This window comes from Haliaeetus leucocephalus, unplaced genomic scaffold (genome assembly GCF_000737465.1).
Source record: "Haliaeetus leucocephalus isolate CR32 unplaced genomic scaffold, Haliaeetus_leucocephalus-4.0 Scaffold340, whole genome shotgun sequence".
NCBI lineage: Eukaryota > Metazoa > Chordata > Aves > Accipitriformes > Accipitridae > Haliaeetus > Haliaeetus leucocephalus.
The window spans coordinates 9,003,566-9,016,345 of NW_010972776.1; the positions used below are offsets into that span (position 1 = coordinate 9,003,566).

General features: G+C 46.6%; 1 long non-coding RNA gene across 1 annotated transcript; it reads left to right on the forward strand.

Annotated features, from left to right (window-relative positions):
* Positions 1-820: 820 nt before the first annotated feature.
* Positions 821-5,789, forward strand: LOC104834839. Its single transcript, XR_774661.1, has 3 exons — positions 821-984; positions 3,439-3,513; positions 5,198-5,789. It is a non-coding gene; the product is annotated as an uncharacterized LOC104834839 (long non-coding RNA).
* Positions 5,790-12,780: the final 6,991 nt, after the last annotated feature.

The following is a 12,780-nucleotide window of genomic DNA, read 5'->3' on the forward strand; positions in this document are numbered from 1 at the left end:
CCGGCCACCCGCGCTCGCCCCCAGCCTCCGCCACCAAAGCGGGCGCACATGAGAAAATAGTTTTATGCACCAAAAAAAACCCCAAAACACCCCAAAAACTAATATAACCAAAAAATAATTGAGCAAAATAATTTAAAATATTTTTTTAAAAATTGGCACCCAGCTTTCGCTATATTTTTTTTTTTTTTCCCCTTGCTGGTTACTCGCTTTGTACAGGAAATTTGAATATCCTGGCAAAGGCCGACTTCCAAGTGCAGCTTCGCTGCGCTCGGTGAGCTGCGGTGATGGGAGCAACGCACGCCGCGCTGGGGGTTTTTCCCGTTTTAATTTATCCGAAACGCCATTAGTTTTCCCCCATGTGCATCAGATACAGAAAGACAATTTTTTTGCGTCTGGAGAGTGAGTTTTCCAAGGTTAAAACGTGAATTGCTCCCCCCACCCCAAAAAAAAAAGAAATAAATTGTGCTTGTGTGTTGTATGCATGTGTAGGTGAGGGACCATCTGCCAAGTTTCATCATCTTCTGCTCTGAAGAAATCCAAAGAACTCCATTGCTCACCATCAACTGCAAAAGTCTGTATTTAGTTAATCCACTTTGGTGGGAAATACAGTAAAACCAAACTGCTAATGCAATAAACATTTATGAAATATAAGAGGGAAGCTTTAAGTAATGCTTCAGGCGAACTGACCCAAATATAAAAAAAAAAAATTAAAATTACTGTGCGCTTGTTATGTTTTGAATTAATGTTCATCTGACAAAAAAAATGTTTTGTGTTTTTTTTTGTTTTTTTTCTGTTCTTAACAAATAAACTTTATAGGAATCGGGCTTCCAGATCTGTCCCTTGTTGTTTAAAACTGGATGAGATGACAATGCAAAAAAATGGAAGTAACAAGAAGCATCATACTTTTCTTCTCCTCAGCAGTGTTGAGAAAAAACTGTGGATCCTGGAATTTTACTGTGGATTTTACTGGTTTTCTGGAGTACTGTAAGTTGAAGTCTTATCCCGCAGGCCTTTGCGAGCACCAGTAGCTCTCTGTCGTATTAATAGCCTCCTCTTGATAAATACAGTTGGTCCTGCTAGTAACAATATCGGGGTCGAGTTTCAGATCGAGTAAAGTTAACGAATTAATTTTTTGCATTATTTGAATTTGCCCTTTGTAGCTGCAGTTTGGTTTTGCATGTTCTGCCCCACCTAAGAGCACATTAACTTCGGGTGGTTTAACGCACGAAAGGTGCGCCGGGCTAAAATTAAAACGTAGGTCTAATGTGGTGTTATTTATATGAAATACATGCTGCTTCCCCGACCTTCTTCTGGGTAAATCAGTGAGAAAAAAATTATTTTTAGTAAAGCCTATGAGAAAGTATCCGCTCGTATAGCTTTGACGTTGCGAACAGGGAGAAAAAGTATTTTATGCGTTTATTTTGTGCCACCCAGGAAGACGTCCTAGCTGGCTAAAGCGCGCGTAGCAGCGATTTTCGGGTGAGGTGTGCGCGCCGAGGAGATGCGCTGTAGCTGCCTGTACAAATGAAAGTAACTTGGCTGCGTGCAGTTCCCACGTCTGACTGTTAGTGCTCTTCAATAGTCAGTTCTCTTCGCGCAGCCCTCGCTTGACTTCAGCAGCCTTGCGAGGCGAGTCGTATCGGAAATGTAATAGCTGGAACCATTTGGTGGTTGTCGATCAAGCATCGGGTCTGATTCCGGCTATTAGCCACATCTGTAAATATTAATACGGGACTTTTGTTTAAATTTCATTGTTCAAAGGGAGGCAGGAATGAAAGTGGTGTGATTTTTCAGACCCAGGCAGATACAAAGTGTTTCGGTGGTGCTGCTCGCCCCCTTATTTTCGTTTTGTTACCGTAATTGTGCCTCGCTAATTAATGTCTGGGACCTTCAGCTGTAACGAGATGATTTATTTTAGTCTTTCTGTAAAATAGTAAATGCCTTTTTTTTTTCTTTGTTTGTTTGTTAATTCTTCTTTCAAATGAGAACAATGACTTCAGGATTTGTTTGTGCGTGTCTCCTGAAAAACTGTTCGATAGCAGAGTTGAGGGTTTTTTTCCTGTGCTTTATATATATATATACACACACATGAAATTCTTAATATTTACTTGTCTTTGAGCTTACCTAGCCCTGAAGTGTGCCAATCAGTGAAGGCTCTGTATGCAAATCTGTCCTGTCATGGGCTCCTATATTTATTTCCTTTCCTCTCCCATGGCGCTCTTTCTCACTTTTTTTCCACCCCACCTCTTTTTTTTTTTCTTTTTTTTTTCTGGTTATAGTGTCAGTGAGGAGGGACTAGGTTGTGTTTTGAGGGGAACCCTATATTTCAGGGTGAATTTGTTTTGGTTTTGCCTGTGTGTTTGGGCTTGGGACGGGGGGGGGTGTCTTTTACTTAATTGCCCAATATACTTTGGCAAGCAGAAGTTGCATTGTTTTGTGAAACTACATTAATGGATTTCTGCATGTTCAAATTCCCCAGTTATTTGGGGGATTTAATTAAACCTCTGTAGGTGGCTGGCTTACGTAGATGACAGGTAGAAGTCTCGATTGCTAGAAATAGCTGGTGTACACACCACAGGCGTGGAGCCTGTGGCAGCAGAAGAGCTGTTGCGATGCTTTTGCATTCAGGTGGAGCTTTTGGGGCAGTTCTCTTGACATTTGGGGCTATCAGTACAGGGGGACACCTCTGTTCCTGGCCATGGTGGGGTGCTGCTCGAAGGTTGGGGGTGCTCCTGGGGTTCTGCCTCCCCCTGGCAGCGAGGGGCTGAGCACCCAACAGTGCCAGCACAAAACCCCCAAATAGCCCCTCTGCATCTTACCTGCTTGTCCTGGGGGTGCTTTATCACCCAAATCAGCATAAATAAGATGTTCCCTTTGCTTCTGGTCTGCCAAGACCAATAGGCTGTTCTTGCTGCTGCTGTTTTAACCCCTTCAGGGAGGAGAGGGGAGCTTGCTGCCGGCCGTGGTTGTGCCCGGTGGCTTTCCCGCTCACTCCCGGAGCTGCCGCTGGTTTTGGCTGGCAGGAGCCACGTTGTCCCCCCTTGCTGTACAGCGCCTGGGTTATGGTCCCAGTTTACCAGTCCACCTTGGGTACCACCGCCCAGAGCCACGCTCCTGCCACAATGGTGCCGGCGGCCCTGGCTGCAGGAACGGGAGAACTGGGAGAGGAGGGATGCGACTGCTCTTTAAGTGCTCCTGCGTAGTCTGCCCTATCTGGAGGTGAAAATTTGAGTTTGGTTTTCCCCCCCGCCCCTCATTTTTAAATTTTTTGCACCCACCCATCCGAGCCGTTGTGGTCTGTGCATGCCTAGGGAGGCGACCCCTCTGAGGCTGCCCGACAGCCCCCGTGTCCCTCCTCCCAAAGCACGGCAGTGCCTCTGCAAGCACCTCCTAAACCCTTCTGTGACCACCTAAACCCTTCTGTGTGTTGCTTTCTAGTTCCCATTGAAACAGCGATTGCCTTCTGTCCAGGGAGAGTCAACGCAGGAGGAGCCGATGTGCCCGCGTTCAGAGGTGAGTTGGGAAGGTAAGCTCATGTGCCCCGCCTGCTCCAAAATACCTGCAACATCTGCATCCCTCTGGATAAATGCAGGTTCCTCTGAAGCATGTATCCCCTTCTTGGGCGCTGCAGGTAACAACACCTCGGAGAGGTTGAGAGAAACTCATATCATCCTGTTCACCTGTCGTCTTTCTGATTTAATATTGAGCATCCAAAGCACACACTAAGTTTGAAAGAAGCAGAAGTGTGAGATGGGGTGATTCAAACACAGAGATATTGCTCAAAATAATTACGCTGTCATGTCATAAACAGGCATATTTTCTCAGATACGTATTTCACTGCCTATCCCAAATTTCCACTTGCCCAATACGCAGTGTGAATGTTGATTTTTCTCTCTGTGCTAGAGAATAAACTCATGGAGGTGTATTGAGCCCTCGCTTTGGAAAGCCCTCCTTGCTGAAGAGGGCTCTTGCCCCCCTTGTCGAAGTAGGCTAAAGACTGGTTTATATAAAAACATTAATTAAAATGTGAACCTCAAACAGAATCAAAATGGATTCTAGAGCTGAGCTTGTTTGCTGTTGCTTTTTTTTTTTTTTTTTTTGAGTCACTTGAAGAGATGAAAGAAATAAGACTACACAGGTACAGTCAAGTAAAACATTGTTACAGAAATAATTAATGGTAAAATTACGTGGGGGCTTGTTTTGTTTTAGCTTGTACAGGTTTAACTTTCTCTGGGTACTTGGCTTTGCAGTAAGTAGCAGTTGCTCGTTAGAGAGTTGGACCCGGTGCTATCGGTATTGAGGACACTGAAGTGGTGAAAAAATACAGCTTTTTTGTTGGCAAATATTTGATTTAAAATTTGCAATAATTTGGCACGGGTCATGAGAGCTTTTGAAATTCCTATTTTTAAGTTTGCTAAACAGGGACTAGGAGGACAAACTGGAACTCGGCTAACCGGCATGTTTAGCGCAAGGGGACGGCACAAGCATTTGAACTAATGGCGTCATTTCTGACATTGTTCAGGTTTTTTTGTGATGCTGCTTTTTAAGAAAATGAATTGAAGGAAGTTGTCACATAACGGGGGAAAAAAAGTCAAAAGGAAACACAAAAAATGTCAGGCTATCTGCACGGCTCCTGTACAGCCCTTGCAGGCTGGCGTGTAAGTGCCTCTGGCAGCTGCGTGCTTCAGAGCTACAGCCTCCTTTCTGCCCTGTGCCGGTGTTTTCTTCTCTGGTACAGGCAGGAGAGGCGGTGAAGTTCCAGGTTATCTTCAATTTCTGGTCGTGTAAGGTTTGACCATTGAAATGGTAAATAATCATAATCGAGTTTTTAAAAAAAAAAAAGTTATATTTTAGATTTCTCAAAAGGCAAAACAAGCAAAATAAAAATATTTTAAGGAAAACTTCAGAGGTTTGAACTGTTGGAATCTGGATTTAAGTGTTAACATTGCGACTCCCGGAAAGTCCTTCATGTTCAGCAGCCCCTAAGAGGAAAGTACAAGGTAACATTTCCCCCGAGACTGTTTGGGAGGGCCGGGAAGGTCTGTGGGATCTGCTGCAAAAGCAGCAGGTCTGCTAGATCTGACAGTGTAGACTTGCTGAGGCCCGAATATTTTTGTGGGTGGGGGGAACAGTTTATTTCCGATTTTGTTTCTGAAACTGGTTTGTTTGCACTGTGTAACTGCTTCTTCTCTTATAGTTACAGACTTTCTGATAGCACCCGTGAAGAAAAAAAGTATGTCCCGTGGTGGTAATGCATGCGTGTTAAATGTCTTCATTGTAGAGTGTTCTTCAGTACCTTATATCATGGTTTAAAAAAAAAATATATATATATTCAAAATACCATTTGGAATGTCAACATTCAGTGGGCTTTGAGGAGATGTAGCAGCACATCATGGTTTGTAGGGACAAGGAGATACAGACCATTCTGGGCTGCCTCATTACCTCAAGGATAAGACAAGAAAGTGAGCTTCTGGTTATCATAGATGTGGAAGCTAACACATTCCCATGTATCTCTTTAGTTCAGTTGAACAGGTATGTGTAGATAAGTTCTCCTGGCGCTTGTGTCCGTGCACATCCTTTGCAGCTACAAATACATTCCCTATGAGTCTGTGTGTGTGCGTGTGTCTCAGCAGGGCTGGCCCTGCAGGCAGGAAGGACTCGTAGCTCCTTTTTGTTCTCCACCATGGGCATGGTGGCCCATGTTGGCTGGAGCGCTGTGCCTTCAGCTGGCGCCTTACCCCCGCACCTATTGCTCTTCGGTCCTTTCCCTGGCAAAGGGTCAGCCGAGGTCCTCTGTTGCCCCGGGGTTTGGGGGGGGAAGGGGGGGTCTTCAGGCCGTGGAGAGGCGCTAGGATGGAGAGCTGTCAGCAGTGCTCTAGCAGCACGTAAATACTGGAGTTTGGGATTGCCTGTTGCTCTCCAGTATTGCATTGCTGCTTTAGTGAGGCTGGAAATCGGTCCCTGCCGCAGGAGCTGGGGCTCTGGCTCTTGGGGTGCCGCCTCGGCACCCCCACGGTGCCTTCCACGCTGCTGCTCGGGGGCTCTCGTCTCCCACACCAATAAACCACTGCGGAGGCAGCAACGAACGAGGGCTTGGTGTCGTTAATGGGGAGGGGGCCGGGGGGGGGGGCTGCACCCTGACACCCCTGTGCTGGTGGGTACCCGATGCCCCAGCCCAGGGATGGAGCAGGCAGAGGGCAGTGCCGCGGCTGGGAGACGGTGCCAAGCCCTTCCCCAGCGTCTCCGGTGGGGTGGGAGGGCATGGGGGGGGGTGAGACACAGTGGCAGTGGGGGCAAGGGGTAATGCTGGCCCCTGGGTGCTTGCCCCTAGCTGCACCCTGCCTCCAGCAGCTGGGGAGGGGGTGTAGGGGGGGTGAGGGTGAGTGGGGCTTCAACTGGGTGGGAAGAAGAAGGGGTCCTTTAGTTGTGCCTGGGGTGCTCTGGGGGAAGCCCTGCCACGGGAGGGATTGCCTTTCCCCGGACCGTGGAGCTTCCCCAGCCCCTGTCAGGGTACCCAGGTCAGACATAGCTGGGGGTGGGGGGAGCTGCCAGCGCTCAGCACCCACACAGCATCTGGCAGTACTTGGGCCATAGTGGGAAGAGTTTGGTGGGTCTGGAGAGCCTGGAGCACCCAAGGGCTTGTCCACAGACCCATCACTGCAGCAGTGAGCTCCTCCAGAGCAAGCCCAGTCCCAAGCTGAAAGGTTTTTCTTTCTTCTGCTCTTAGCATCGCACCGCTTGTGATTTCCCAACCCAGAAGGGAGCAAGGGATAGGGCACAGGAGCCACTGCGGGGTCAGGGATGCTCGTCCTGGGGAGGGCTGGGATGGTGCCTTCCTGGTCAAGCATCCATCCTCTGCGGTGGGAGTGAGGTCCCGTCCTGCTGGTGATGGTGCATCATTAACTGCCCCAGTGCTGCAGTCTCCTGTGGAGCCTTGGTGGCTGTGAATCCCAGAACATTTGGGTTTGTTTTCTTTTTTTCAACTATTTTTAGGAATTAATAAATCATGGTCAATACTTGTGGGGCAGGGGGGTGGCAGGGGAATAGCCTCTTGCTGATTTACAGCTTGATTGCGGCTCCTGGTCTGCGCGGTGAGCATCGGTACCACCAGGAGATCGGCACAAGGGACCCCCCAGCACACAAATGTTTCTGGCACAGGGGAGGTGTAAAAGGCGTGCGTGTGGGTAGGAGCAGTTTTTAAAAGCTTCTGCCCACTAACAGGTCACAGTCACAATATTTGGACACACGACCAACCCATTTTAAATCAGACATCGGTATTCTTTCACTTGTCTCTGTAAAATGGTTTATTCCCGCTTTCTACAAGTCAAGCCCTTCATCGCCATATATAATACTGCTTTCCCTCAGGAAAACAAATTGATGAATAACTTGGTTTACAGGGAAATTGGTCGGTAAGGTGATTAGTTCTGTACTTCTATGCTTTTATTGATTTTACATCAAATTTTTTTAGAAAAGTTTTCTGTTAGCATTTATAGTTGGAGTGCAAGAGTTAAAAATCAGGTTTATTCCTTCTTTTTAGCCCTGTCTGTTGTGGTCAGTTTGATTTTACTCAGCTGAAAAAAAGAGATTTCCACCTCATTCACAAACAGAAGGCTCCTGCTAAAACTGTGCTTTCAGGCTACAGTCTCCTGCCAGGATCAAAACGACTCAACAGTAATAGGAGAGTCAAAGCACTGCGGAGTTTTCGGAGCACCAGGCAAGAATAAAATTTAGAGGCTAAATCAAGCCAATAGGAAAAAAAAACCGATCCCAGGGGAGATGATAGAAAAATGCGCCCGTGGAGGTGGCTGTGCTGCGGGTAAGCAGCACCAAGCTGTGGGAGCGGTCCCTGCCTGAGCCCCCGGCTCGGGGTGATGGATGTGCCGCAGCCGGGGTGCAGGGGTGTCAGGAGCAAGGGCTGGGGGTGCAGCACTGGGGCTTCGCATCTGCCGCAGCGGAGTCCCAGGGTGCCTATTCAGGCAGCGTTTGCTCCCCTTTGCTGCTCCCGGTACCTTGGGAGCGTGTCTCTGCTCTGCTCCAAATATTTCAGGATATTGCCAATTATTAATACAGAAAGCCCAGGGGGTAGAATCCAGCTGTGCTCTTCTCTCTAAGAAGCTGGGGAAGCTCCTGTCATTTTTTTTTTTTTGTTCCTTAAATGTAAGTTTGCTTTCAACGTGTTTGCAGGTTGGCTTCACTACTGCATTTGAGCACAAACCACTCGGGAAAAAAAGCAACAAATGCCCTTGCAGAGCATCCCAGGTCTGACTTCAGTCACCCGGAGACCCTTATCGCACCACGCTGCTGCAAGCACAGCATTGCCGGGGCAGCTCTGTTAAGCGGCGTGCAGCCATGCAAAGGGGCAGCAGCACATGCAAAGCAGCTTGAGCAAGTTTTTCTGTTTGTATAGGATAAAGCAAGATGTATTTTTTTTGTTTAATCGTGAAGCCTGCTGCATCAGAAATTTATGTGACCACCGTGGAGGAGAAGTCTTTGAGCTTCCTCAGTAGTTTTTGGTGTGACTTTATAAACAAGCTGGAAGGCAGCAGTTCCCTGTGGTAGGTAAATACATGCAGCACATCATTACACCGCTGCGTGGCTGCTGGGTTTAGTAGACAGAGACTAGATAAGCTTATTAATTGCACACTTCTACACCAATCTTTTTTTTTTAATTTCACCCAGCTCGAAACCCTCCCACATGCTAAGACTGAGGTTAAGTTACTCTGCTCACAGTACCAGGTACCTCTGTTAGAGAGGCAGTGGTGTGGGAGCCAAATGAGGTGTTGCAGATTCCTGTAAACACTAAAAAAAAGCAACCCCAAACACCACCTTATCTACCTTCAGTGTTTTCCTGCTCACCTCCTTTGATGCAAAAGGAATTTTTGGCAAAGGTTAGCCGCTCATTGTGGTAGCCAGCATTATCTTGCTTTCCTTGCACTTCTTGCCCACCCACCTGATCTGCTTTTCCTCAGCTCACATCCAGCGTGCTCTGAGCCAGGACTGGCTTTTGTAGGTGTTTGCGCAGTGCCCTGCACAACAGCAGCTCCCCGTGTTAGATGTTAATAAGTTCAGGTCTCGCCCTCTGCACTACGGAGGAGAAGAAACACTTTGCATGTCTCGCTCTCTCTTTGCAAGGATAATTCTGGCTAAGTAAGGTGACTCTGTGTGCCCAGCTACGTGGCTGGCTTCAGTGGGAAGCCACCAGTATCTCCGATGCAAAGCTGCACGAAGACAAAAATCTCGGGTTAAATTAAACGTGGCAAGTAGCAGCCACATGGCAAAACAGCAGCCAGCTCACCCGCTCCACCAGCAAGGGTTTGCTAAAGCGTGACTGCGATGACCAGAGCAAACGATGGCGCTGGCGCCCTGATGACTCAGTGGTTCTTGGCAACAAACTCACCAAATGGAAGGAAAATACAAGTTCAAGTCTTTTTTTCATTTCTGAAGCAAAGTGTAAGACATTGCTCTCAGCAATTTCTCATGTGAACCCATCCTTGTGTGGTGTTCAAGTAACAGAATATTGAAGGTTACTCAAAATATGATTCAAGTAGAGCATATATTCATCTATAAACTGCCCAGAGTGAGTTCTCATGCCATATGCTCTGCGAGAGAAAATAGCTTCCTCTACATACTGAAAAGAAATGATTTGAGTGTGGACAAGTGCTCTAGGCAAGGTCTGATGGCAGGCAGGGGACGTGGTGGTGTGGAAGATGCAGCTAGACAAGAGGGGTTTGTGGTTATTCTTTACTAGAAAGCATAAGATGGTTTTCTAATTGCAAGTGTAAGGAGTTTACACCGCAAAAGATATTTCCACCTCGTATTTCGTATTCTCTGATTGCTGTTGGGTACTTTGCATTTTGTGAATGGAAGAGAAAAAATTGACAAGAAAGGAAACCGAGGGGAAAAGATCTGATAAAGGCACTGCAAAGTACATTTAAAAGCACACACGCACACCCCCCCATACCTGCCGCCTCCCTGCCTTAGGGCTGCTTTATCACATTCCAGCTCCTCAGATGGGAAACAGGCAAGCGAAGCATCGGCATCAGCATCCGCATCCGCATCGCTGCTCCGGCGCTCCGGGGGCCCTGCAGGTTACCCGGTAAGCACAGGAAAGGCAGCGCATTTTATCAATACCCAGAAAGCCTTTTCCCAAGGAAAAGGACTTTATCCCTCTCCGAACTGAAGGAGAGCTAAGCCAACACCATAGTGCTGATGCCAAACCCTGCCCCAGCTCGCGGCGGAGGGCTGCCTTCCCGCTGGACGCCGGGGCTCGAGGAGCAAACTCAGCCCCACGGCAGCAGCCGTGGCCGCCACACAACGTACAGGGCATTGGCACGCTCTCCCGTGCAAAATCGATGGGGAGACGTGGTGCTTTCAGTGGCAGGAACAGGTGAAATAAATAGGGTCACTTTGCTGCCGTGAGTAGCAAACTATTGTGGGAGAGCCAAGGGTTTTTTTTTGTCCAAGTCTCTTCCAAAAGCAATTCCGTAGCATTCCCACTGGTGCTCCTGAGATTTCAGGATTATAGATCGTGCATGGACAAGCTACGCAGCTGTAAGAAACCTACCTAACAGAACTGGGACTGGAGCTGGAAATAGATGGTTCCTTATTTAACAGCTGGTCCCTTATTTATACACAGAAACACTATCTATTGGGGTATTTTCCTGACTGCATTTGTGAAGGACAGGGGTGGAGGGCACAGACTGTCCGGGGAAAACCCCCACCTCTAATGCCCAAACTTGTAGCTTACACACACAGCGATTTGCTATAGGCCACCTGGAGATACGCATTAGACACAAGCTGGTTGGTTTGCTTTTTGGTTATAGTAGGGGGAAAATATAAAGATGCCACCAATAATCACTTGTTGGATAAATACCAGCCTCTTACTGGACAGGTCTATCTACCTGCAGCTTGATTTACTCACCATCACAGGCCTCTCCTACCCCATTCTGTTAAGGATTTCCACCTTCAGAGATGTTTCAGTTCACCAGTTGGTGTTTTGCCAGAGGTGAACAGCCTGGAGGAAAGCCTCTACACAGAAGTTATGTTTGCAGCCATTCCAATGTAGCCCCAACACACACCTCACACCAGCCTTTTATCACTTGGCAGTTGCTAACATGATCCCTTTCTCGGCTTCCCTAGGGCTGAAAATCCTCACTGCCAGTTCTTACATTGTGCTGAATCTTTGTGCTTTTCTAGCCCTACCCTCTTCACCTGGGTGTCTGCAATGACTGTGACGTTACTGGGTACTGGTATCTTTACAGAGCTACGAAGAAATTTCCCCATCAGAATAGTCATCAAACTACATCTGAAATTAAATGAATTTAAAATCCTTAAACACTACAAAAAGAAAAAAAAAAAGAAAAAAAAAAGAAAGAAAAAGAAAAAAAAGGCCACTGTGATGTCTCATTTACTTATAAAGGTACTTGCATACAGTTGAGATCTGATCTTGCAAGGTGCAACCTGAACGGGAATTAAAGGGAGTCAGGCACAGCAGAAACAGTCCTTTAATGAATTGTGAGTAACCAGCTCCCTCTAAGTAGTGTCAGATCCTCACTGCTGGATTAGTGCATGCGTGACAGGATTTTTCAAAGCATAATAGACAATGAAACACCACCAACATTTAATGTCAGGATATACAATTACAAGGCAACTTAAAGATCCTCATTTGCCTCAATTTTCAATACCCAGATTCACTCCCCAAGTGAACTGCCAGCTCAGTTCACGCGAAGACTTTTCACCGTTCTCTCTCAGCTCTTTCTAGAGCACTTTAGATTCAAAGCAAGAAGAATAAACACTCCAAACCAGAGCTACACATTTGCGGTACCAACTCAGGCAGCTTCAGTGGTCTGCGGCAGGTCTGCGGCAGGCGAGAATTATCAAAATGTACAGAAATGCCAGACGTCACAGGGTGAGACAGTATAGTAAAGCCTATAAATATTCAAAATTATTTTTCCAGCATACATTTGTGATTCATAAAATGTGGAACTATAATGAATTTCAAATGCCACATAAATGTTCAAAGACGAGATTTTCTCTGTGCTTTCATAATGCTTTAACAATGTATGTCTGGGTTGCACAAAGTTGGCATTTAACTTGCAAAGGTGTGACTAAAACCCCAGACTTTTAACCAAAATTACTGAATAAAAAGCAACAATTACATTTTCAACTTTTTTCAAGTGAGAATTTATCTTCCTGTAGTGCGTGCACAGGTGCTGTAAAAGGCCGCAGTATGTGAGAACTGTTCTAGCAAGGGCAAGAGAGTGGATAACTTTTTCTCTGAACAGTTTTCATAGAGAGTAACAAAAGCTTTTGAACAAGGAACCCCTCTGTGGTGATAAACTTCATCTGACAAGCGCCTACATGAAGGAAGCGCAAAAAAATAAAAGTGCCTGTTCCCCAGCATTTGAAATGTGGGAACATTGAGTAAGATTTTGTGTTTTTTTTAAATAGTGACCTTTCCCATCAGACACAGGCAAGGTTTGTTAGAAGGCAGACCTGGGCCCCTGCAGCATCGCTCCTGGGGTCAGCATAGCTCAAGAGTATCTTCCCAAACCTCTTCTGTGACTACACCACGTGCACATGTCCATGCAGTTCCAACAGACCAGTAATTTCCCCACTTCAGCTACAGCATGGAAGATAAACCCCTTGTTATGACTAACTTAACCTCTCCTCCTTTTCCCAAATCACAGCATTTGAATAACTCCCTTAACCAAGACAGGAAAACATTTCAGGATAGACTAATCAAGGGTCTAGTCCTAAAAGATACTGAACATCATCAAT